The 24,234-nt window shown below is 47.4% G+C and overlaps 1 protein-coding gene across 2 annotated transcripts in view; it reads right to left on the reverse strand.

Moving 5' to 3' along the window:
* Positions 1 to 20,483, reverse strand: part of GABRA3 (gamma-aminobutyric acid type A receptor subunit alpha3) — a 184,328-nt gene extending 163,845 nt beyond the window's left edge. For both annotated transcript variants that reach the window (XM_045030614.1, XM_045030613.1), the window contains exon 1: positions 20,356 to 20,483. The gene's annotated coding sequence lies outside the window, so the exon portion shown is untranslated. The remainder of the gene's footprint in view (positions 1 to 20,355) is intronic.
* Positions 20,484 to 24,234: the final 3,751 nt, after the last annotated feature.

Raw genomic sequence — 24,234 nt, forward strand, 5'->3', positions numbered from 1 at the left:
TCAAGTGATACCTCCATTTGCCCAGGTAGCTAAGCAGATTTCCGGCCCGTTTGCACCAATGAAGAAGAGAAAGGTCAGAATTGGGGGCATGAAGCCAGCCCACTGTTAGAACATTAAAACCCCAACCCATAACCCTCTGGCTTGAACAGTTGTTCTTGAAAATATAAATTCAGTACAACTTCAGGAGATTAATCAGGGCTTGTCTACATGGGTGTCAGAATCCCCACACAGGCAGTCAGGACCAAGGGTCACAACAGGGGCAAACCTAAGGTCGGGACTAGCAGAGGAATGTGTACTCAGGTTCCAGGCCAGGGTCAACATCAAGGGTCAGAGTCCGAGTCAGGTTTCAACTCAGAAGGTGAATTCCAAATCAAGCCAAGGTCAAAGCCAAGAGTTCAGAAGGAAGGAGCAGTCCTGGCAGCTACAGGAGATCCACACTGCTACCTGGACACTTCCTGTAACACCCCTTAGGTTTATATTGGGCAGGAAGCCAATCAGGACCCACGGGATTGCTGCCTGTAAGGCCTCTGGTAAAGGGACTGCCCATGGTCTGTGCCCACAGTAGATCATGAGCAGAAGAGCACACACTGGTTACAACTTCTGCTATGTTGCAGCCTAGAGATGCCAACTACCTAGCAGCTCTACAGGCTCAGATTCTAGACCTGTGAGCCCCTGCAATAGGCACATTGAGGCAAATAATCTTAATTAATTAATGCATTTAAAATTTACCCTTTTCCTTAAACCCCTGTGTGAACACTACAATTCAGTATTAAAGTGGCCTTAATTTGGTTTAGTTTAAAGTATATTAAGATAAACCAAATTAAAGCCACTTTAATTCTGAATAACAGCATCTACACAGGGCTTTAATGCAGTTTAACTAATCCACTTCACATTTAGTTAATTCAGATTAACTTTCCTGGATGTCCCTGTGTAGACAAGCCCTCAGAAGAAAAGACAGGTTAGAGAGGCTTGAGCATGTGATACTGGTATGGCATTTGACACCAAGAACAGCCAACACTATGGAATGTCAAGTAAACTACATTTTCCGAGATTAACCTTTCAAAAACCAAGTCTTGGCACAAGGCACTGTGTGTAATGCAGCATGAAAATGGCCTCACAAGTGCAAGGATGACAACGGCAAAATAGGGCTGTGCTCATTCCAAGTAGCAAATATGCACATGGCCATGAAAGAAGCTCTGGACAGCCGCACTCTGGGCATTCTGCCGGTTCCCCTGGGCGCATTGCCACTCCCCCACTATCCCAAACATCATGTGGCTGCCATACACAAGGGGCAAAGAGAAATAGATGTTCAAGGGAAGGTCTGAATTTCAATGCCGAGTCAGGGACTCCCTTTTATGGTTGCACTCCTTAAAAAATGTTGTACAGCACTTAGTACAATGGGATCTTGACTGGGGTGCTTAGACACTACCACAATATAGCACGTTAATAAAACACTTGTACACAAGACACATGCACACATGAATATGCACACCCTCACGTGCACTCACAGTATCTCTCTCTCTCTCACACACACACACACACACACACACCATCCACACACTCATACACCTGCACTCCCACCCGCATGGCACACACGATCACACCAAACCAATCTGTGTCTAGGATTTACTTCACCAAACCTGAAAATTGACTTGACCATATTCAGTGCTGCAGAAATCACACACAGCACAAGCAAATTAACACCGGGTTTATCCTTTGCAAATGCAGCACAAGGGAAAAGATCACTGCAGTTATTCTGCTAACAGCCTAACAGTAATTCATATCGCAGATTATAGCTCTGGCAAAGCATCACTCTGTGAAATTTGTAAATAGAAAGGAATAGGTTCCTAAGGGATGGGGCAGACCACAGGTTCTTCCTACCTTTTGCTCCCCAGTCACAAGGTGAGACATTTCCTTTTGTGCTGGCTACCACACAAAGAATACAACCATCATACACCAGGGTATTTCTGCCCAGGGTGCCCACTACACACCTGCAGTTATGCCTTGGGTCACATGCAGCTGGTCACCCCTCATTCACCCTACTAAGTAATGCTCAGACCTGTGATGGGAATGTCGGAGTATTAGAGTCGGTCAGAACTTTTTAATCTTTTCACCCTCCCCCCCTCCTTTTTTTTTTCATTGTGGTCAACATGTTGTAGTGGGGGGGGGGGGAACTGCACCAAACATTGAGCAGTAAAGCATTTGGGGTTTACATTTTCAAAAACTGATTTGTTGGTTTGGGTTTTTTTGCTAAAAGCAGGGTTTTTAGTAAACACTTTTTGAAAATAGAAAATGTTTACTAACACCCCCAAATTTTTACTGAAAATGGTTTTTGAAAGCCATTTTTTCTGTTTTTAATTTCACTTAAAACTAATTTTCAGGCAGATCGTTTTTAAAGGATTTAAAAAAAAAACAAAACAAAAACCAACTTCCTGATGAAACCAGTTGCCATTTCCCAACTAGCTCTAGTGTGTGTCTGTATGCTGCTCATTAAAGAATCCATACTTTAAAGAAGCATGCTGTTCTAGAGAAACAAACACAAAGGTCCTGTCACAAAGGGTTTGCAACCTAAGCCCCTGATCCTGGACTACAATTGATGTCTTATGTGCCTCCCCGCACTGGTGCAGTACCTGAGCAACACTCCTGCCCGCAGCCCTGTGAGATAGGGCAGTGCTATTGTTGCCATTTCACAGATGGGGAACTGAAGCACAGAGGCTAAGAGACTTATCCCAGGTCGCGCAGGAAGTCTGTGACAGAACAGGAACTTGAACACATGTCTTAGGTCTAGTGGACTAGCCACTGGACCGTCCTTCCTTTCTAAAAGGAAATCAGTCAAGGAATATTGAGGTTTCATGGAGACTTGAGATCAGATTGCTGAATTCAGAGTCTGGAGTGCGGACTGTTACAAGAGACCAGTGAGTCAACAGTGCCCCACATGGGCTGGGCAGCCTGATCACATAGACTTCACTCATGCATTATGAGCGATATGTAGCTGTGATGCAGTGGCAATGTGGATTATCAGGATCTGGTCACGCCATTAGTAACTCATGTTACATGCACATCTTGCTGGTTCCATTAATTCATCTCTTGGAGAACATGATTGGTCTTCAATGAGAAGAAGAAGGTTTGGGCAAGCAGGAACTGGCATTTGACAGCGAGGCACCAAGCCACTCCACTGTTATAAACTGCAATGTTTGGGTTTGTTAGGATGAATAGAGCACTGGACTGATATGTCAAAAACAAGGGTTCTAGGCCTTGCTTTGCCACTCCCCTGCTTGATGCCCTTGGGTAAGTCACTTCCCCTTCCTTCAAAACATTCAAAATGATCTGGACAAACTGGAGAAATCATCTGAAGTAAATAGGATGAAAATCAATAAGGACAATGCAAAGTACTCCACTTAGGAAGGAACAATCAGTTGCACACTTACAAAATGGGAAATGACTGCCTAGGAAGGAGTACTGTGGAAAGAGATCTGGGGGTCATAGTGGATCACAAGCTAAATATGAGTCAACTGTGTAACGCTGTTGCAAAAAAAGCAAACGTCATTCTGGGATGTATTAGCAGAAGTGTTATAAACAAGACACAAGAAGTAATTCTTCCACTCTACTCTGCACTGAGTAGGCCTCAGATGGAGTATTGTGTACGGTTCTGGGCACCAGATTTCAGGAAAGATGTGGACAAATTGGAGAAAGTCCAGAAAAGAGCAACAAAAATGATGAAAGGTCTAGAAAACATGACCTATGAGGGAAGGTTGAAAAAACTGTGTTTGTTTAGTCTGGAGAAGAGAAGACTGAGAGGGAACATGATGACGACAGTTTTCAGGTATACATAAAAGGTTGTTACAAGGAGGAGGGAGAAAAATTGTTCTCATTAACCTCTGAGGATAGGATAAGAGTAATGGGCTTAATTTGCAGCAAGGGTGGTTTAGGTTGGACATTAAGAAAAACTTTCCAACTGTCAGGGTGGTTAAGCACTGGAATAAATTGCCTAGGGAGGTTGTGGAATCTCTATCACTGGAGATTTTTAAGAGCAGGTTAGACAAACACCAGTAAGGGATGGTCTAGATAATACTTAGTCCTGCCATGAGTGCAGGGGACTGGACTAGATGACCTCTCAAAGTCCCGTCCAGTCCTACGATTCTGTGAGGCCTGTGCATCTGTTTCCCCATATATAAAATGAGTGTATTGATCCTTGCTTTTTTTAAAAAACTGCTTTGAGATCTACTGATTAAAAGAATTATAGAAGAGCTAGTGGTTGTTATTACTACAATAAATGCAATACATTTTTATTAAATGCAAATGTAATAACACTCTTCTTGGGTCACCTTGGAGTAGTCAACCTGACCCCTGTGGATCTAAAAAGGGGAATTACCTGTGTATAGAGTTAGCCTTCAGATAGCTCCGGTAGACTGTGAAGTAATGACTGAAAGAGGTGAGGGAGGGGTGAGTTTCCACCTTTGTTGATGCCATTGCTTAGCTGGAGAGGGTGGGGCATCCTTAAACCCTGCTGAAATCATAGGAGATGCCCAACAGCGCACGCTCAGAAATGATTTTCCCAAAGCCAAGCAAAACCACCAGTCCTCTACAAGAACTATGGGCCTAATCCAGAGCACACCGCAATTAACGGAAAGGCTTACATTGCCTTCATTAGACATTGAACAGGGTCTAGATCTACACTGACTATCAAGCTTTAATCTACAACTGTTTTTCTTTAGCTGCTTAAAAATAGATCATCAGCATTTCCTTACAACGGGAAAAGAGTATTTCTCTTCCCTTCCCCTCCCTGCCCCATACATCTTCCTAACTCCAAAACAGCTGAAACGACAGCACTGAAACTGTCACCTAAGAAACAGATACATCCCTCTAGGCAGAGATCAAACCTGGACACTTTCAGCCCCCAAGGGGACAGTTTCAGAATGTCAGGAGCTTGAGAAAACAAGGGGAGATTTCAATGGAGACAGTTTTGCAACCTTATCTATTGATATAGCAAGTGCTTGCACACCTGCCAAAATAGTGTAAGTGCACATGCTTGCACAAGCATGGGAGAGCAAGCGTGGGTGCATATTATGGGGTGGGTGAATTCATATAGTCATCGCCGTCAGAGCCTGGCTTGCTTTCATGTCCAGTATCATGCCCCTTGTGGAGCGCTGCAGACTCCACTGTCACTGGGGCTGTGTCCCACTACAAGGGGCACATCAGAGGCCTGCCTGCTTCTCTTCCAATCAGTAACACTTGGACTCGCAGCAAAAGGACGTTCCTGGAGCATCAGCTTTGTTTCCTATTAACTGTTGCTTCATTTTAATTAATTAGAAGGTCAGAAGTCAGTCTCCCAGGGAAACAAATAGGACAGGGAGGGGCTTCTCTACCCTGCGGAGGACAGATGACTTTTCAACCTGTGCAGAGAGCAGGCATGATCCACTTCCCAGCTTGAGTGGGCAAGGCATACATTGAGTGCTGCTGGCTACTTCACAGTAACTCCTAGCATGAAGCAATCACTGGGCTCTCTGGCAGAAGTGCTTTGAAAAACAGTGTAGCCTCCCATGTCTCTAGAAGGCCAATGTGCATCAGGAGGCATTGCAGAAGCAGGAGATGCTTCATGTTTCCAATCCCAAGAGGATTGATTTGTATTTTAGCAATTGATTTGTATCTAGAGATAGGGCTGCAGGTGCTCAGCATCTTTGAAAATAAAGTCCTAAATGCAGACTCACTTCTGAATCTGTTTAGCTATCCAAACGAAGATTGAGAGGTGACTTGACTACAGCGTATAAGAACCTTCACAGAGGGAAAATAGTGTGTACTACAGGGATCTTTAATCTAGCAGACAAAGGCAGACAAGAACCCATGGATGAAAGCTGAAACCAGACAAATTCAAATTAGAAATTAGGCACACGTTTTTAACAGAGAAGGTGATTAACTGCTGGAACAAACTACGAAGGGAAGTGGTCAATGCTCCATCCCTTGAGGTCTTAGCTCAAGACTGGATGCTTTTCTGGAGGATAAGCTTTAGTTACTGCAATCAATATGGGGGTAAGTGAGTGAAATTTAATAGCCTGTAATGTGCAGATGGCCGGACTATGATTTAATGCTGTGCTCTAGCCTCAAACTCTATAATTCTATGAAGCTGAACCACTCTAAGGATTGCAATAGGCCACAAGGTCAGGATACAAACATTACCAATATCAGAGAGAGCAGCTAGCAGGTAAACTATCTAGTAGGGTGGGAACATACCATTCTGCTTAAGAATAAGAAGGGTAGAAGTTAATACTTACTGGTAAGAAGGGAACTGCAAAATAGCCACTTTAGGACTACAGCTGTTTGTCTCCACCCAGTTTAAAGGACCAGCCCCAGGAAGGCATGCTGGGAAAAATGTTCCTACAAAAGGGCAATCCGGTAATCAGAAAAGTTAGCAAAGGGTAGGAAGAAAGTGGTCTAGGCAGGCAGGCAGGCTATGTGGTAGATAGAATTTTTCCTGTGAGGAGTTAGTTTTGTTACTAGTCAGGAGAAAAGCCATTTGCACAATATTTTCATGCTGCTACGAAAAGAAAATGAAGACTTAACTCAAAAAGCTGAAGTGGTTGTTTGTCTTCTTTATGTGTACTATTATAAGCTGAAGCTTCCTTCCTTCCTCCCTCTCTCCCCTTTTATTAGCTGTACTTCAGCTTCACTCTGATGAATAGGGCCCTACCAAATTCATGGTCCATTATGGTCAATTTCACAGTCCTAGCATTTTAAACATTGTAAATTTCATGATTTCAGCTACTTAAATCTGAAATGTCATGGTGTTGTAATTGTAGGGGTCCTGACCCAAAAAGGACTTGGGGGTAGGGGGGTCGTGGTACTGCTACCCTTACTTCTGTGCTGCTGCTGGTGGCGATGCTGCCTTCAGAGTTGGGCAGCTGGAGAGCAGCAGCTGCTGGCTGGGAGCCTATCTCTAAAGGCAGTGCCGCCGCCAGCAGCAGCGCAGATGTAAAGATGGCATGGTATGGTATTGCCACCCTTACTTCTGTGCTTCTGCTGGCAGGCTGCTGCCTTGAGAGCTGGGCACCCGGCCAACAGCCGCCACTCTCCATCCACCTAGCTCTGAAGGCAGTGCAGAAGTAAGGGTAGCAATACCGTGACTGAAACTCCCTTTTGGGTCAGGACCCCCACTTTGAGAAAGGCTGGTCTCCCCTGTGAAATCCCTATAATATAGGGTAAAAGCACACAAAATATCAGAATTCATGGTGAAGAGACCAGATTTCACAGTCCATGATTCATTTTTCATGGCCCTGAATTTGGTAGGGCCCTATTGATGAGGCCTGAGAGTTCTGTCTCTTCACGACTTTGGCTCAGATCTCAGCTGGTGATGCTCCTTGCCCACAATGAAACCTTTCTCACCACCTACCGAGTGTGTCTAATAACTACTCCATTCTTCTATTAATGTTCCTGGGTCCTTCTTGCTGAGTTGCTCTGCCCATGTGCAGACACCAAGGATTCCAGCTAAACTCCATGTTTCTTCCCTGCTGTTTCTCTCCCTTTCTTTGGGCCAACCAAAATCAAATGCTGCTATATAATGCCTATAGTTAGATCACAGTGGGTCAGCCTTTGTCTAAAAATGGTCTCCAAGGGCTGGCCTTGTGGTCTGGTATCCGTGGTGTGAGGACTTGAGAGCCTTGCGCCTCACTCCTTGGCAGAGATGAGGAGTATTTGGGGGGCAAAACATGCTCAGCTGTATAGATGATGGAACTGGGAGGGGGAGGGTTCCGCTGCACCTCCTTGCATGAAGTGGTCTCCATCATATACAGGGCTTACAGTTTGCTTCAATGGCTCTTAGCACCCCCACTGTGCACATTGTTCCAGCACCCCTGCTGAACCAGTGCAGGCAGAAGGAAATTTTGGAATCCTTAAAGCTCTTAGGTAAAAGCCATCTCCATCTAGCCTTCATTAGAAGGGACGGAGACTCCAGAGTGGCCATATATAAACAGCATAAACTCCTTCCCAAAATCCACACAGCTTCTTCTCCCGCTTTGAATTTCTGATCTGTGGCTCCTGCAGATGCCCATCTGACATGTGTACACATAATCATTGAACCTTTAAGAGCTGCCTAGGTAGAAGGTCCTAGTGATTCTTCTGGGGCAAATCATAAGGTGGGATTTCAAAGCAGGGCCGCCCAGAGGATTCAGGGGGCCTGGGGCAAAGCCGGGGAGCTGCAGCGCTTGTACTCACCCGGCGGCAGTCCGGGTCTTCGGCGGCATTTCGGTGGGGGCGGCCCTCCAGTCGCCTTGGTTCTAGCTGCTGACCTAGAGACAGCTGAGTAGTATAACCAAATTGGAGTATGATTTCTCAGAGGGGCCTTCCTGACTCTCAATCCAAGAAGAAGGATTGCTAGGCAGAGACGGGCTCCACCTCACGAAGAGAGGGAAGAGCATCTTTGCAAGCAGGCTGGCTAACCTAGTGAGGAGGGCTTTAAACTAGGTTCACCAGGGGAAGGAGACCAAAGCCCCGAGGTAAGTGGGGAAGTGGGATATCGGGAGAAAGCACAAGTAGGTGAGTGCAAGAGGGGAGGGCTCCTGCCCCATTCTGGGATACCAGGATGATCAGTGAGTTATCTTACATGCCTATACACAAATGCAAGAAGCCTGGGGAACAAGCAGGGAGAACTAGAAGTCCTGGCACAGTCAAGAAATTATGATGTAATTGGAATAACAGAGACTTGATGGGATAACTCACATGATTGGAGTACTGTCATGGATGGATATAAACTGTTCAGGAAGGATAGGCAGGGCAGAAAAGGTGGGGGAGTTGCATTGTATGTAAGGGAGCAGTATGACTGCTCAGAGCTCCAGTATGAAACTGCAGAAAAACCTGAGAGTCTCTGGATTAAATTTAGAAGTATGAACAATAAGGTGGTGGGAGTCTGCTACAGACCACCAGACCAGGGGGATGAGGTGAACAAGGCTTTCTTCTAGCAACTAACAAGTTGCTAGATTGCAGGCCCTGGTTCTCATGGGTGACTTTAATCACCCTGATATCTGCTGGGAGAGCAATACAGTAGTGCACAGACAATCCAGGAAGTTTCTGGAAAATGTAGGGGACAATTTCCTGGTGCAAGTGCTGGAGGAACCAACTAGGGGAAAAGCTCTTCTTGACCTGCTGCTCACAAACAGGGAAGAAATAGTAGAGGAAGCAATAGTGGATGGGAACCTGGGAGGCAGTGACCATGAGATGGTCGAGTTCAGGATCCTGACACAAGGAAGAAAGGAGAGCAGTAGAACAGAGACCCTGGACTTCAGAAAAGCAGACTTCGACTCCCTCAGGGAACTGATGGGCAAGGTCCCCTGGGAGACTAACATGACGGGGAAAGGAGTCGAGGAAAGCTGGCTGTATTTTAAAGAATCCTTATTGAGGTTGCAGGAACAAACCATCCCGATGTGTAGGAAGAAAAGTAAATAAGGCAGGCGACCAGCTTGGCTTAACAGTGAAATCCTTGCTCGTCTTAAACACAAAAAAACAGCTTACAAGAAGTGGAAGATTGGACAAATAACCAGGGAGGAGTATAAAAGTATTGCTCAGGCATGCAGGAGTGAAATTAGGAAGGCCAAATCACACTTGGAGTTGCAGCTAGCCGGAGATGTTAGGAGTAACAAGAAGGGTTTCTTCAGGTATGTTAGCAACAAGAAGAAAGTCAAGGAAAGTGTGGGCCCCTTGCTGAATGAGGGAGGGAACCTAGTGACAAGGGATGTGGAGAAAGCTAGTGTACTCAATGCTTTTTTTGCCTCTGTCTTCACAGACAAGGTCAGCTCCCAGACAGCTGCACTCTGCAGCACGGTATGGGGAGGAGGTGACCAGCTCTCTGTGGAGAAAGAAGTAGTTCGGGACTATTTAGAAAAGCTGGACGAGCACAAGTCCATGGGGCCGGATGCGCTGCAGCCGAGGGTGCTAAAGGAGTTGGCTGATGAGATTGCAGAGCCATTGGCCATTATCTTTGAAAAATCATGGCGATCGGGGGATGTCCCGGATGACTGGAAAAAAGCTAATGTAGTGCCCATCTTTAAAAAAGGGAAGAAGGAAGATCCAGGGAACTACAGGCCAGTCAGTCTCACCTCAGTCCCTGGAAAAATCATGAAACATTCCTTAAGGAATCAATTCTGAACCACTTAAAGGAGGGGAAAGTGATCAGGAACAGCCAGCATGGATTCACCAAGGGCAAGTCATGCCTGACTAACCTAATTGCCTTCTATGATGAGATAACCAGCTCTGTGGATGAGGGGAAACCAGTGGATGTGCTATTTCTGGACTTTAGCAAAGCTTTTGATACAGTCTCCCACAGTATTCTTGCCAGCAAGTTAAAGAAGTATGGGCTGGATGAATGGACGGTAAGGTGGATAGAAAACTGGCTAGATGGTCGGGCTCAAAGGGTAGTGATCAATGGTTCCATGTCTAGTTGGCAGCCGGTATCAAGTGGAGTGCCCCAAGGATCGGTGCTGGGGCCGGTTTTGTTCAATATCTTCATTAACGATCTGGAGGATGGTGTGGACTGCACCCTTAGCAAGTTTGCAGATGACACTAAACTGGGAGGAGTGGTTGATACGCTGGAGGGTAGGAATAGGATACAGAGGGACCTAGACAAATTAGAAGATTGGGCCAAAAGAAATATGATGAGGTTCAACAAGGACAAGTGCAGAGTCCTGCACTTAGGACGGAAGAATCCCATGCACTGTTACAGACTAGGGACCGAATGGCTGGGCAGCAGTTCTGCAGAAAAGGACCTAGGGGTTACGGTGGACAAAAAGCTGAATATGAGTCAACAGTGTGCCCTTGTTGCCAAGAAGGCTAATGGCATTTTGGGTTGTATAAGTAGGGGCATTTCCAGCAGATCGAGGGATGTGATCATTCCCCTCTATTCAGCACTGGTGAGGCCTCATTTGGAGTACTGTGTCCAGTTTTGGGCCCCACACTACAAGAAGGATGTGGATAAATTGGAGAGAGTCCAGCGGAGGGCAACAAAAATGATTAGGGGGCTGGAACACATGACTTATGAGGAGAGGCTGAGGGAAATGGGTTTGTTTAGCCTGCAGAAGAGAAAAATGAGGGGAGATTTGATAGCTGCTTTCAACTACCTGAAAGGGGGTTCCAAAGAGGATGGATCTAGACTGTTCTCAGTGGTAGAAGATGACAGAACAAGGAGTAATGGTCTCAAGTTGCAGAGGGGGGGGTTTAGGTTGGGCATTAGGAAAAACTTTTTCACTAGTAGGGTGGTGAAGCACTGGAATGGGTTACCTAGGGAGGTGGTGGAATCTCCTTCCTTAGAGGTTTTTAAGGTCAGGCTTGACAAAGCCCTGGCTGGGATGATTTAGTTGGGTTTGGTCCTGCTTTGAGCAGGGGGTTGGACTAGATGACCTCTTGAGCTCCCTTCCAACCCTGAGATTCTATGATTCTATGATTCATTGGGAAAACCTGGCTTGGATGGTGCATTTTTCTCCCCAACAGCCAAGGGAGCAGGTGGATTTCAATGCAGTGCAGAAGCTATCTATAGGTCAAAGCTTTCTGATGCTCTCCAAATTGTGTTTTGATAAGGCAATGACAATAGACCAAAGTACTGTGTGGTTATTAATAGCCGGGGGCTTTGCTGCCCTCTGTGGGCAGGACAGAGCTCTTAGCCAAGGTTCCCTTTTGTGACCCATCACAGGTGGATGGTGTTTGCTAATGGAGTCTGGGATTTCCCTGTAACTAGCAGGTAAACAAGGCTAGCTGAGGTGGTGCTACCATGGGACAGAGAAAGAGCAGTCCTCCCTTCCCCCCTGTCTGAGACTTTTCACTGAGTTTTAGAGCTGTACCTTCTTCTCCCTAAAAGTCTGTCACTTTAAACCACCAGTGATACAAGGCTCTCTGATGCTCCATGCATGCACATGTCTCATGGGGCAAAGGCCATCGAGATGGATTTGGGGGGAGTACTGCAGGAAAAAGAGAGAGAGGGGTGAATTCCCTGAGCTGAAATTATCTTGAGCAGGAAAAGCTGCAGAGCAGTGACGGAGTGAGGCAGAAGACATGTATATAAGGGGGAAAAGGAGACAGGGAAGAGCAGGGAGAGGGAGAATGGAAGCTTGGAAGACTCATTGGGGGGCAGGGGAGAGAAGGGGCTCTACAATAACATATGCAGGGGCTCTTCAGAGGGGATTTCTCTGGCAGCAGCTGGCCGGGCTTGACAGTGCTTCCCCTTCAGAGGAATTCCCTCCGCCTTTCTGCAGCTATTGGTCTCGGTTTAGTGAGGAGCTTGTGATTGGATTTGATTTCATTTTCTCTGCATACGTGGCAGAAGTATAGGGACTAACAGTCTTCCCCCGCTTCCCCTGAGAAGGAGGATTCCTTTCTCTGTGAGTTAGAGGATGTTCCATGCTAGGAACAAGCACACGGACAAAACCGAAGGACCCGTCTTCAAGGAAAGCCTGCCTGTGTTCTCCTTCGGCTCAGCTGTTGGAGGCTTTGTGAGGTGAGGGGGGGTGCCTTTCTTGCCAAAAATATGCTGTGAAATAGATTTGAAAATTCCATCTGTCCTGAGGCAGTGTGTTTCAGGCCTCCTGCTGGCAGCCAAGCCCTCCCTCTGAAAAATGACTCCACCTCTGATGCAGCCAGACCAGGGCAACTCCCCGTCAATCTGCAAGATGGTACATGCCCAAACTTCTAGCCCTTCTGGGGATGAATGCGTACACAGCAATAAAAATGCCACAGCACCGAGTCTCAGAGCCTGGGTCAGCTGACTTGGACTCCTGGGGCTCAGGCTGCAGGGCTAAAAATAGCAGTATAAACATTTGGGTTTGGGCTGGAGACCCTCAGCCCCTTGCTGGAAAGCAGACCAGGCCTCTGCTCCCCCCAGCATTGTGTGGTACAATAATGGCCTAAAATCCTACAGCTGACATTAGTCTTACCTGAAGTGTGCTGGACTATTATTGTAGCATGCTGTAGTAGGGAGGCAGCCTACTGCCCTGGATAGGGCATGGGTTTAGGAGTCAGGAAGCCTGGGTTCTAGTCCCTGCTGTATGACCTTGTACAAGTCACTTTTCTCTGTGGTCTGTCTTACCTGTTCAGATTGTAAACTTTCTGAGAGAACGGGCTGTCTCTTACTGTGTCTGAACAGTACACAGGGTACTGCTCTCAGCTAGCACTTCCAAGCACTATGATAAGGTGACCCTACCCTATGGGTCCCTGCTTTCTAGGGAGCTGACTGGTATCCAGGCCCTCTCACCAGTGTGATGAGGCAGGGCTGGGTTTTTTTCAGAGAATGCAGGGAACTCTCTAAACCAAGGATTGGCAACTTTTGGCACGCAGTCTGTCAGGGAAATCCGCTGGTGGGCTGAGATGGTTTGTTTACCTGCAGCGTCCGCAGGTTCAGCCGATCGCGGCTCTCAGTGGCTGCGGTTCGCCATTCCAGGCCAATGGGGGCTGCAGGAAGCGGTGTGGGCTGAGGGATATGCTGGCCGTCACTTCCCGCAACCCTAGTTCAGACCCAGATCTGAGCTTCCCCTGAAACTCGGAGGGGTTTGGACTTGGCAGTTTTGTTTTCTCCAGGGCCAGTCAAAACTCATGTGAAACCTGTCAGTATGTTACACTACACTCTCTAGGGTGACCAGATAGCAAGTGTAAAAAATCAGGACGAGGGTGGGAGTAATAGGTGCCTATATAAGAAAAAGCTCCCAAAATCAGGACTGTCCCTATAAAATTGGAACATCTGGTCACCCTAATACCCTCTTACATTATGAACAGGTCTTGAGAGGTACATTCTACTTCCATTGACTACACTGGAGCTCAGGACTGTCCCTATAAAATCGGAACATCTGGTCACCCTAACACTCTCTTGCATTATGAACAGGTCTTGAGAGGTACTACTTCCATTGACTACACTGGAGCTACTCACATGAGTAAAGACTGCCGGGTTGGCCCTGGGTCACCTCCAGGGGAAACAGAGGTGGCTGCTGCTGCCTCCTTATGCCCAGAAGAGGGTTGGTATTTTCAGAGGCATGTCATGGCTCACATGGAAGCAAAGGACTCCTTGGTCATGTGGGTGGGTAGAGCTCTCAAGATTCACAGGAGGTAGGAAGAACATACTCTGTAAAATGCAAGAGGCCCCAGTTGTGGGAAACCGAAGCCCCTGACACAAAGGACACTGAAAATGATCAGTACAGGAATTGCTTAAACTCAGGTGAGATCAATTTCTTGAGCACAAAAAACGTTTTCTGTAATGGAGACCTCCCACTTCATCATTTCTGATGGGAACTATTTGGGCCAAATTCTCCTTCAGGTTTCACTCCTGGCTTGAGGACAGTTGTATTGATGTAAAGAATCAGGTGGGCTAAAATCTTCATGGGGATGGCTGGCATCCTTTGCAGTTTCTCTGGGCCTGTGGGATGAGCATTAACTGTCATCCCTGGTAATGAGGGCAAGGAGAGAGATACAGGGCAACTTTCTTTCAGGGCAACGTGTCCCACTGAGATACAGACCCCGTCCCCCAGGACCTCGAGATCTCTTTAACTGACCCAACTCATTGTACACTTCCAGCACCTGTTTCTGCTGCACAGGCATCATCAGGAGACATGTAGGATTTTATCCACCTTTCTTAGAGGTGACACTAATCTTTAAGGCCCCAATTCAACAATAAAGAGCTTAGTCAGTAAAGATCATCTGCTTAGGTCTCCATGGCGTCAGTGAGATGTGCTTAAGTGCTTTGCTGAGCTGAGGCTTGTGAAGGTTCAAATTCTACTTGACTTATACAATCCAATGGAGTTGGCTTTGACTTTTCCGCAGCCAGATATTTCTTGGAGTCTTTAATCCTTCTCCTCGCTCAACCCCAACCCTATCACTCTCTCTTTCCCAGTGATATTGTCCCCCTGCTGGTACAATACCTACCATTTAACAATTCCAAGATCTTAAAGCATTTTATAAAGCTGTCAGCATCTTTCTTCACATTTAAAGATGAAGGAAACTGAGGCACAGAAGTGTTGTGACTTGCATGAGGTCACATGGCAAGTTAGTAACCACTGGAAATAAAGCCCAGGTCCCCTGACTTCAGTCCAGTGGCTAAGGCATTGGACTGGCCCTGCTTCCTTTATGGAGGATGCAGGGCCGGCTCCAGACCCCAGCGCGGCAAGCACGCGCGTGGGGCGGCCCTTTCCCGGGGGGGCGGCAGGCTGGGCCGGCGGACCTGCCGCAGTCATGCCTGCGGGAGGTCCACCGGAGCCCCGGGACGACCGGACCTGCCGCAGGCATGACTGCGGACGGTTCGCTGGTCCCGCGGCTCGGCTGGACCTCCCGCAGGCATGACTGCGGCAGCTCAAGCGGAGCCGCTGGACCTGTGAACCGTCCGCAGCTGCGGGAGGTCCAGCCGAGCCGCGCGACCAGTGGACCCTCCGCAGTCATGCCCGCGGGAGGTCCGCGGCTCCGGGGCGCCTCCCGGGCATGACTGCTTGGGGCGGCCAAAAACGTAGAGCCGCCCCTGGGAGGATGGGTGGGAGTAGAAAAGAAGAGCAATCTAGTACCTAACAAATTAAATGTGTGTTGCTGGCCCCCATGCAGTCTGAGCGCTTTTTTCTCCCTGCAATAAGAATAATGTTTTTCTTATCAGTGGCACAACGTAGTGGTAGTAGTGGGGTGTTTTAATCTAGCCAACGTTTCCCTGATCGGCCAATTGCAAACTCTTGCCTACTCGTCACTCGCTGCAGCATTCCACCATTGCCATAGCGACGGAGATTGTCATTCCCCCAGCGTCGTGAGGGAATGCTCCTTGATTACTAGAGACTTGGGAGAGGGGTGGGGAGCAGAGGTGCCCGTGCAGAACATATGCTGACCCCTAGCCTTGGCTCTTTCCTGGGGCTTCCAGTGCTGGCAGATGATTTATCCCACCCATCCCTTCAAGATGTCATCACCAGCACCTGACTTAATCAGGACACTTCAGTGTGATAAACAGCCTTTTCCTGACCCTAGCACTTCCACTGCAAATATATATATATCAGGAGCCTCTGTGTGTGAGGGTAGAGGGAGCTCGGGATTCGAGGGGGGCAGAGGTTTCACTTTATTTTCGTTTTGACTCTGCAATATCTGCCAGTCCCTGGGATCTGTGGGCGTGAATTCCAGACAGCTTAACAGTGCCTTGTTGGGATGGTTTCCTGCAAGGCACATTTATGTAAAGGATCTGCTCTCTGGGGTAGGATTTGTGGGAGGCATTTGTGTGGCTCTTGCATCTACCCAAACCTCCCCCTACAAGGACTAGTTGGGAATGGAGAGATAGCAGGGGTGGGTTGGTCCCCTCCATTCCTTTCCAGCTCAGAAGGACCATGCAAATCGGATCCAAATGCCTTCTTCCAGGGCTCCTAAATAGCTGTAGAAAGTATCTACTGTACCTTGGGGAGGACTCTGCAAGCAGGTATGGAGCATGCAACAGCTGGGGCGCTGAAACTGTCCCTATCGCCCATTTGCACAAAACACAGTTGTTAGTTCCCTGTACAATGAAAGGGGGCATCTTGGCTAGCTGGGGCTGGTCCAGGGCTTAAGTAGGGAACACAAAAGGAGTGACAGCTTCCCAACCTCCACCCACTTGAGACACTTCAACAAGATGCTACTCACAGGGGATTGCCCCACTCCTTTTCTGTGTGTGTCTGTCTGTGATGAAATCACTCTCAATGTTGACACTTGTGCATCTTCATTATACTGTAGAGTCAACAGTCCATTGTGAAGAAACTTTGCACCACTCTGAGCACAGATATAGAAGGCTGTGAGGAGTGGTTCTTCTGGAAAACCACATTCTGCATCCCCATCAAATTTATGATTCATTATCTGTGGTAGCCCTGCTATGTGTTAGGCCCTTTCCAAATACTGAAGAAAGACACTCCTGCTTTGAAGAGCTCCCTCTCTAAGGACAGGCCAAACACCTAGAGAGGGGTTAGGGGAAGGGGAACAACCATAGATAATTTATATACAAGTTAGCTCATTTCACAGTAGACTGTACCATTGAAATAAGAATTTAAGAGGAACTTAAATGTGGGGCTTTGCAGATCAGTTCAGGGAGATGTGTAGGGTAGGGGCTGTGTGGAAGAAAGCATGGAGGTCATTGTGCAAGAAGCTAGAAAGCAGGGGACAAAGCTGGAAGCAGTGACAGATCAGAGGATGGGCATACAATGCCAAGCCAGGCTCCAGCCCAAGCTCATGTCAGCTGATTCAAGCCACCCAGTGGGTGTTTAACTGCAGTGCAGACCTACCCCAATGAGTCCTAGTAATTGAGGCTACTCCAGAGGATTGAGTTCTGGGAGGCAGGTTCCCCCTCAGCCTACCTGTGCTCTAGTGATGTGTCCATCCAGGTTTTGAAAAAACAGTTTCTTCCACCTCCTTTGAATTCATTTCTCATTCCAGTTCTGAGTTTGGGGGAGCAGGCTCTCATGAGGCCATCCTACTTAGTGGCAGCTGCAGTTCTCTTGAGTTGAGCTCTGGTGACTGTGTACCCAAGATTTAGTTAAACTAAAGTTTATCTCAGCATTTATTTAAATGCTGAGGAGTGGGTTCCCTCTGGGCCTATTTGAGTCACGCGGATTAGATCCATTTGAGTTCTGGTGGTTAGTGTCCTCCTGGGACCATTAAGGTAATGGGAGAATTCATCCCCCTGGAATTCTGGGAAATGGGCCTCTGGCATCATCCCTAGGTGTTCCAGTGAACAGGACCCCATGCCAGCCCATTGGGAACACTGGTGGATCATAGAATATCAGGGTTGGAAGGGACCTCAGGAAGTCATCTAGTCTACCACCCCCGCCTGCTTAAATCAGGGCCCATCCCCAGACAGATTTTTACCCCAGTCCCTTAAATGGCCCCCTCAAGGATTGATCTCCCAAGGTTTAGCAGGCCAATGCTCAAACCACAGAGCTATCCCTCCTACACTGTAGTACCCCCTGAAGTTTGAATTGTAGTAATAATTTCTTCACACCAGGTGAGGGGAGAAGGCAGGGAAGGAGAGTCCAGGTGACAAATATAAAATGTGCTTTTGGAGAGTGCAAGCCATTCCTTTAAAGTCTCTCATGGGTGTGAACTTGTCAGGGGATGGGTATATGGGTGTGAGTAGATCAGTGTAAAAGCATTTACATGTGCATGTACAACAGGGGCAGTTCATGGGGGCTGGATGCAGGCAACAAAAATCCAGGGACCTGCAGATAAAGCTGTACTATAGCTTGGGATGCATCTGAAGAGAGATTGCGGCTTTAACTGTGAGGTGATTGCAACTGATGTGTGACTGATATGAGTGCACAGGTACAATACCATACCTTTCCATTCCTTTCTTTCTCTCGCTGTTACCTCTCTCCCCATACCCTTCTCTGTGTCCATCCTCTTCTCTGCCCCCTCTCTCTTCCCATCCTTTTTGTGCCTCCTCTTCTCTGTGTGTGTCTGTTTAGGTGCTTCCCTCTCCTCTACTCCATTCTCTGAATTCCCACTCGCATTCTCCCTCTCTGTTACACACACACACAGACATTACATCTTGAAACGATTCTTTCAGCTCATAGGCTTGGAAGAGAGCTGCCCTGCACTCCATCAGCACTCTCAATCTGTTGCTAGGTAACACATCATCAAATGGAGCCCCCCCCCCACATATATAATGGTATATTTCCCCATGTCTCCTACAGAGAGGATGTTACTACACCTTCTCCAACATTCAGGATATGGCAGGTCTGAGCGACGGAGAGCTCTCCTGCCTCTGCCTTTGGAACTGGCCTTGGCCCAGAATACCACAGGGAGCAGAATGCATTGGCTCTCCATTAAATGCACTGCACTCATTCTCTCTTACAAAACAACAGCTCCCAGGACCACCAAAGCCTGGCCAATCACTTTTAAGGTGAGGGGAACGTTTGGCACTTGGGAACACAGAAACTGCAGGATGCAAGTAGCTCCCACTGAAGGGAGTTCCAAATGATTTGTGCCAGAGCCTCTTAAAGGCACAAAGGTTCTCCTCAACAGTCACCACCATGGGCTGTTACAACTGGCCATTGGGAAATAGAGGGGTAAGGACTAGACCTGAGATACAAGTGGCTTGATGATGTTGTTTTATTATTTTATGGTTTCGTTGAGTTGCACCTGGCTCTGTACTGTTGTGAGGAAAGTAAAGGCAGATGTAAGCCACGTTTATGCCCCTGCTCCCAGCCCTGGGGTGGTCTAGGGCTGGCTGAGGCTCAGTTTGTATCTAATCTAATTTACACTTCTCTGCCCCCAATCCCCAGGAGACATTCCAGCTGCCAGCGATAACAAGGCCCCTATCTCCCATCTATACAGCAGGCCTGGATGGGGGTGTAATAGGGCCATTGTACTGACTCCAAACCCCACTACCCCAGGGATTCCACTTACACAAGGAGGAATCCTGAAGCACCTGGACCTGCTAGGGTTATACCTGCCCTGGAGTGTTGCAAAGCAGCTTGATTGTAATGGAGACCCTAGTCCAATAGCCAAGTATTCTAAAAAGGACCATATTCTGCTATGGTATGCTGGTGTAAATCTGGAGTATTTCTGCTGAAACCCATGGAGCTACTCCAGAGTTACACCAGTGTAACAGGGAGCTGGACTTGCCTGGTAATGTAGATCTCTGTGGTAGTTAGTTTTCATGGAACAGGGGTTTTCATATGAACCCTCATGAGTCACCCAGACCATTTCCCCCCCTTTTACTCCCACAGCTTCACATTCTATAATTGTTCTGGTGAAGGACAAGGAGACCTGGATTTAGATCCCTTTAGAAGCCATCTGCTAACTAGATCATTGCTAAAGTCAGTGCCAGAAGCTCCCTCATCCCTCCCTCACCAAAGTCCCAGGAAGAGTGAGCAGCCAATCTTGGGTCTTGAGTTCCAATCCTCAACCCAGTAATTCATTTAACAGACTGACAGGTGTAGGGGCTAAGGACTGGTAAGTGTAGGGGCCCAATCCTACAGACCTTGCTTATCCATACCCCCTGCTGATTTACATGGGACAGCTGGATGCACATGGCATGAGATTATCAGGCTCCGAGGCCTTCCCAGTAAACGCTGACATGACTGTCAGAATCCAGGCATGGCCAGCGCTGGTTTGCTGACTGTCTGTCAATGGGGTTGTACCCATTTGAAGAGCACTCGGCAAAGACAGAAATATCACTATCTTCATTCCTGCTGTCCTGTTGTCATGCATAAATTCCATTTCAGGAGAGCAATCAAAAGTGAAATTCAGTACAATTATCACCCCTCCCACATGTCACTCAGCCTTTGACCTCCTGCTCAGTGGCTATCCGCCAAAGCCAGTTACAATCATTAGAACTGGGCAAATGCCTCAGAAAAGTGTAAGTGAATCATCACTCAAATAAGAGATTGAATTTGCTTAGACCATACTCACCCCTTGTGTGTTCACCCTCTTCAAATATCTTGGCATATTAGTTACTGGCAGGACTGCTCCCGGAGGCTGTGGATTTTACACACGCTGTAAAGGATGACTGCAGAAAGCAAATTTCAAATGGGTCGTTTCTACACTGGAAACCTGACTCGGTGAGTTACACTCATCCTGTCAGGGAAATGGAAACATACCATGTAATCTATGTGTCAATCAAAACCAAACATCAGAGCTCAAAGTGTGAGGCTTGGTACTCACAAGAAACTTCCTGTAAACAATGCACAGACCAAGACTGGTTCCAGAAACTATTCAGCATGTAGTTCTGAATAACACATTTTTGGGGCCAGTCAACCTTTGTTTCAGAAGCCAGTTCAAAGGCGGGGCTGTGGTCTGGCCAGGTGAAAAATCACATACATAGCCTCTTTCCTGGGTCCGATCTTGGGCTGCATTAGGGCAGCTTTCTGTCACTCCGCAAGCACAAAGGTGCCCTAAAGCCAGCTTACTTCTGCCTCTCCAGTGCAGGGAGGACCTCAACTGGTTCAAAGCTGCCATCCCAGCTCCTTATCAGCTGGTGCAGGGGGCATGGCTGGTGGGGTCCTGACGGATGACTCTCCCTCCCAGCTGCTATGATTGGCATTGTCATGGACCAGAACTCCATTTTACAAACACAGCAAACCGGGTGGTCCCTGCCCCAAAGAGGTTACAATCTCTATATAACACCCCAAGGGGGCTATTGGCAAGTGATGTAAAATAGGGCTTGAGGCTGGGGACTGGACCACAATGATGCAGAGTGGCCCCAAGGCAGACTTCATTTCCAGCTTTGGAACAACTCCATCTCCTGCCTTACTATGTGTGTTGTAAAGACCTGTCAGTTACTGGGGACATTCTTCAAAACTGATCTTAAATTATGCCTACAGGGTGGTTGTGTGGTCCAGTGACTAGAGCTCTGCATTGGGAGCTTCTACACCTGGGTTCTATTCTTGGTGCTGCTATTAACTCACTGTGTGATCTTGGGCAAGTTATTTATTCTCTCTGTGGCTCTATTTTCCCATTTCAAAACTGGGATACTGCTGCTTACACAGCCTATTGAAATGCCTTGACTTCAATGGATGAAAAGCTCTGTAGAAATTCTAATGTGACAGCCACCATCTCAGCTGATGTACAAGGGATTGAACCAGGGACATAGAGAGTTGAAAGTGTGAGCTGCTTGAGCTAAAGAGCCCAGGGTCTGTAGCTGGGGAGCTGTAACAGCTCATGTCTTCTATGGAGTGGCATAGACTGGGATGTGTACTATACTTGCTAGCGTTTGACACCAATATTATTTCATAGTCTGATTTTGAACCAAATCCCTGCAAGAACCAAGTGTTAAAAGTGAAGTAGAATTGTTTAGAGTTTCTAATATCTCATTTATGGTTAAGGGAATGAGAGGTAGCAGCAGGACACTTATAGGAGCAGCAAACTACACAGCAGTAACATATCTAAACAGACCTTGTGGCAACCTGAAAGCTTCTAGCATCAGTCTGGTGACTGCATGCTGGGTGCAGCCACCCCACTCTTCTAGAACCTTCCCATTCCCTCAGGCCCTGGGACATTGCTCCCCTGCTGCTGCTCTCGTCTGTACCAACTCCCTGGTCCCATGATTTATTTCATGATCTTAAGGAAAGGAAGGAGTCTGAGCAGCAGAATAGAGCTAACAGACTTCAGTAAAGCAGACTTTAACAAGGACTGGAAACTTGTATGTAAGTTCCTATGAGAGGAAAATCGAAGCGAAAAAGGAGTTCAGGAGAGTTGGCAGTTTCTCGAGGAGTCAATATTAAAAGCACAATTGATATTAACAAGTGGGGAGGAACACAAGCCAGAATAAGAAAAGAATGGGTTAAAGAATATCATAGTGGTGCAGCAGATAAAGTTGCATCATGGCTTGGTTTAATGGTTGACCATGCTAAGCCCTCTAAAATTGACATGCTTAGTCAGATTCTTTTGAAATGTGGTGTGCTTTGGGAAAGTTCAGGGCAGAGCTAGTGACCCAAATTTAGGGTCAGTTGAGCTAGGTATTAGAATCATAGAATATCAGGATTGGAAGGAACCTCAGAAGATCATCTAGGCCAACCCCCTGCTCAAGCAGGGCCAATCCCCAGACAGATTTTTGCCCTAGATTGAGCTCACAACCCTGAGTTTAGCAGACCAATGTGCAAACCACTGAGCTATCCCTCCTCCTGAGAGAGAATCCCCACCACCAAGCTATTTTTCCAAAACTTTATAAGGTTTTTTTTGCACAGAGGTAAGATCAAACTATCAGTGTGATCAGGGCCGGCTCCAGGGTTTTTGCTGCCCTAAGGAGAAAAAAAAAAAAGCCGTGATCGCGATCAGCTCTACCGCCGCCGCTTCAGTCTTTGGTGCCAATTCGGCGCCTGGTCCTTCATTCCAAGAGGGAGTGAGGGACCTGCCGCCAAATTGCCGCCGAAGAGCCGGACGTGCCGCCCCTCTCCGTTGGCCGCCCCAAGCACCTGCTTGCTGGGTTGGGCCTGGAGCTGGCCCTGGGTGTGATGCAGGTCAAAACTGCATCAATCTTTTGAGTTTTACTCAACGTAGTGCATGGCACCCACTAAATCTTTGGGAGACCTCAGCTGAGAATGATATTTAAGAACATGTACCTTTTTAGTGTGTATGTGCCAAAACAGAAAAATGGCTGCAGGGTTTCCATTCCCAATATTGAATATACTTTAAAGCAGCTATTTGAATCTGAATCATTGCTCAGATTGCTTGGAAATTTGGTGTGCCTCATTCCAGGTGGTGCAGCGTAGTGTTAGTGATCCAAATTTTGGATAATTTGACTGAGGGAATTCCTGAGTTACAGGATCCTCAAAAAAACTGGTTTTCTTCTGCTGCCTTGTACTGTTAGCCTGAAAGGTTCTAATGACTGACCTGGTTGGAATTGATGGCTTTGAACTCACCCTTCAATTAACATAAGTACAGATAAGTTAATCACAAGCTGCCACCTAAGACAAAATGAGTTTTGGACTGAGTGACTGGAGGTTGGAACAATTTGTGATTCAGGAGCAGCAATTTTATTTCAGAGGGAATGTATTCAAAGTCTTTGGGGGGGATGGGCTTAGGCATGTTAATGCTTCCTGGGAGAGGAGGGGTAATTTGGAAATAGAGACGTGAGGAATAGAAGGGAAAGGGGGTTGAGGCTGCAGTGAGGGGAGGAGAGTTATGGGGATGGGTGGTATGGGAGGGGAGAGAGCCTGGGGGCTCAGTTGTAGAGTTAGGGGAATCAAGGGGTAGGACAATGTGAAGGGGGATGTGGGAAGTGAGTGGCAAGGGGACTGGAGAAAAAATAGTGCCAGAGGCACCTGTCAGCCACACATTGTCCCTTCCCACAGGTGCCCAGCTCTTGCCTCCCTTGGGGCATCTAAGCTCACATATATGAGCTGAGATATGGGGGGCCTTGCCAGGATCTGGGGGGCCTGTGCCCATCCACCAGGGGTTGGACCCCCTCTTTTCTCCCTGATATGAGCCAGGTTTGGGGGATTGCCCTTTTGGGAGGATCTCAGGTCCCTCCCTGCCCCTCATATGAATCAAGATGTGGCGAAGTCCTGCCCCTTTGGGTGGGATGCTCAGAAGAGGTATATTTCATGCTATCACAGGCTCTAACACACTCAGGAGTGGGATGAGAATACCCACTAAGATGAATGGAGTGGTTCGCATGTTTCAGAGCTATTGTTTCAGGATGTATTCCATGGGATGTTCTCATTCAGCTGAAAACCCCCAACTGTGGTGAATGAACCACTTCACACCATTCAGAGTCTCCTATGCTGCAGAAGGGTGTGGAGAGGAGCCCTTTCCCCTCCATTCCCATTTATCCTTCCTGTTAAAAGAATG

The sequence above is a fragment of the Mauremys mutica genome, chromosome 9 (genome assembly GCF_020497125.1).
Source record: "Mauremys mutica isolate MM-2020 ecotype Southern chromosome 9, ASM2049712v1, whole genome shotgun sequence".
Classification (NCBI taxonomy): Eukaryota; Metazoa; Chordata; order Testudines; family Geoemydidae; genus Mauremys; species Mauremys mutica.